Source organism: Nanorana parkeri, unplaced genomic scaffold (genome assembly GCF_000935625.1).
Source record: "Nanorana parkeri isolate BGI_ZX_2015 unplaced genomic scaffold, ASM93562v1 scaffold840, whole genome shotgun sequence".
NCBI classification, from domain to species: Eukaryota; Metazoa; Chordata; class Amphibia; order Anura; family Dicroglossidae; genus Nanorana; species Nanorana parkeri.
Window position 1 is genome coordinate 526,296 of NW_017307108.1, and position 2,627 is coordinate 528,922.

General features: G+C 37.2%; 1 protein-coding gene across 1 annotated transcript in view; it reads right to left on the reverse strand.

The window, feature by feature from the left end:
* Positions 1 to 2,627, reverse strand: part of CNTNAP2 (contactin associated protein-like 2) — a 266,748-nt gene that overhangs the window by 97,804 nt on the left and 166,317 nt on the right. The window lies entirely within an intron of this gene.

A 2,627-nucleotide genomic window follows, 5' to 3' on the forward strand; every position in this document is an offset into this window, starting at 1 on the left:
TGAGGTGGGGGGGGGGGGGGGGGGGCACAATAGCGGCAGCTTAAAATGTATAACCTTTTTTAAATAGTGGAGTACAGCTTTTTATTGAAGAGTCAAAGCTGTAATATAATAATCAAAGCTGTATTTAAAAAAAAAATTATATTAAAGGTGAACTGACCACTAGAGTTTAAGGGCAAACAAAGGCAGAGAGCATACAAACAGCAAATACAAATCACTGGTACTGACTGCATTTTTGACTTTGAAATAAAAAGATCAGTGTTTCATTTTGTTCACAATTGTATGAAGGATGAAAAAGTTCACGCATGGTAGAAGATAGTGATACTACTGCTTTGCTCTAATTATTAATGCTCATTCATTAACATATAACTGACTTAACTATGGCAACCTGTATATTAATGAAGGCCTCAAGGTAACCCATTAGGAGGGAATTAGTTGATCTCAGTGTTAAATGTGAGTATAAATGGATGTTGGTATGGGCTTCAGGAATTTTGGATGTTGATGTTTATATAGGGCTGTGCAAACACTTTTACCAGCTATAAAGTATGTACTGGGAGGGGTCTGAGTTAATCTTAGGGGTTATGTTAAATGTGCTAGCAGAGCTCCTCATCTTTCCAGCAGAGCAGCTATAAGCAGCAATCTAAGGTTAGGTGTTTCTGCTCCGTGTTAGTTAAAATGTAAACACAAATTGATACACTGTAATTAGGTGCACCATTGAGCAGCATCAATGGTATTGTATCTATTTTTGCCTGTTTATGCCTGCAGCACATGGTGCTATTATTGATTTAAACTCAAAATATAAGTAACATGGAGCTCTACTCCTGTGGTCAGCCTTTTATTAGCAATAACTGGAGTCTTCCTTAGATTCAAGGTTAATAGGTGGTGCAAGGTTACCTATCTATTGTTTTGGATTGTTAGTCTATGCTGGTCCGGTAAAATAATTATTTTACTTTTAAAATGTTTTCCAAAACATTTTGCCTGTTTTTCTTTGGGTAAGAATTGATGTTTCAAAATTGTATATCTGTGCTAAATCCATTGGTGTTTATTCAGTACAGTGACTTCTTACTTTTTTGTATACTCTTTCTTTCTCATGTAAAAAAAAAAAAGTCTTCCATTAAAGTATATTTGCAGTCAAAACTTTTTTGTCATATTGGAAAGAGCATGTCAAGAATTTTGGCCATCAATGTCCCATTGCAGTGATTTCCCTTCACTTCCTTTTTCTGTAGACAAAAAAGAAGATGAGGAAAGTGCACTCTCACACAGCTGTAAACAGAACAAGAGTTATCACTGGAAGATTGATCCTTTGTTCCTGTTCTAGTGAAAATGCAAATTTTGGGATTTTCCCTCACTTTCAGACCCTGAGACAGTGGTCACAAGGGCAGACAGATAAGGTGAATGTCCCTCAGTGGGACACAAACAGCATTAAATATTCCTCACTACTGTATCCTAAAAAAAGTTTTGGATTTAAATACAAAAAAGTTTTGGTTTAAACACAGCACTTGGCTTAGACGATCTCCCCCCTGAGTGATACATAAAATTTGCATCATTATTCTGAATGTACTAGGTGGAACCTGATGGTCCAGAAGGCCTAAAGCTAAAAAAGGTCCATTAAACAATATGGGGTCTATTCACAAAGCTCCCGAGGGCAGCCGAGTGAATGACCGATCAGAAGTGAAGTGAGCCGAACACTGTTCGGCTATTCACTTCAGGCTGGTACGGCTGATTTCAGCCCTATATCGGCTGAAATCAGCCGTACATCGGCTTGCTTCGAGTGGCTTCGGATCAGCCGAACATGCTCAGCATGTTCGGCTGAAAACATTTAAAAGAAAACAATATCCACAGATATCCCTATGGAAAACATACTGCATAATCTTAGGAAGTTTACTGAATTTCAAATAGTCATTCAACAAGCAGTAAAACATAAATGCTTTCCTGCTTAAGGCTAAACTCACTTAGAAATTCATTGAATGTGTTAAGTGAGAGCATACCAGGAACTGAGCTCTATAGCAACAGAACCTGGAGCTTATAGGGCAACTTCAACCAAAATGCATATTACTAAGATGCTGGTTTACATTCAGACATGTTCTTGGTTAAAATGTGACTAAACCCAAAACCCAAAATATTATATATTGCAGCTTACCAAACTGTAAATAAGGTAGCTGCATTAGTTTTCTTTTTTTAACGTTTTTTCCCCTTAATTTTCAGCTGTTGATACAGCCAGTAACACATTTCCTGTGTTAGGATGGCTACATTCACCCCTCCACTGCAACTATGGAGAAGAAGAAACGTAGCCACCCGTGGACAGCAGCATTCTCATCCTGTGGAGAGGGTAGCGTAAGATAAACTAACAGATTGAGATAGACTTTACATACGTGGCTAAATCCAACTCACACCGTTTCAGCAGTTACAGCAGCAGTTTGTTCATTTTGGGATAAAGGTTTTAACTTTTTGAAGAACCTATTAAATAAACCCATGTCAATATTAAATGGCTTGTCTCAACCGTCCAACTGCCATTTTGCTGGACAGTTTGGTCTTTTAAAGAAAGTTGAAAAATTACAGAGTTTCTTAAAGAAGCGACAGGTGATAAAACTATTTCTGATTGTTTCAGAAAAACATTATATATATATATA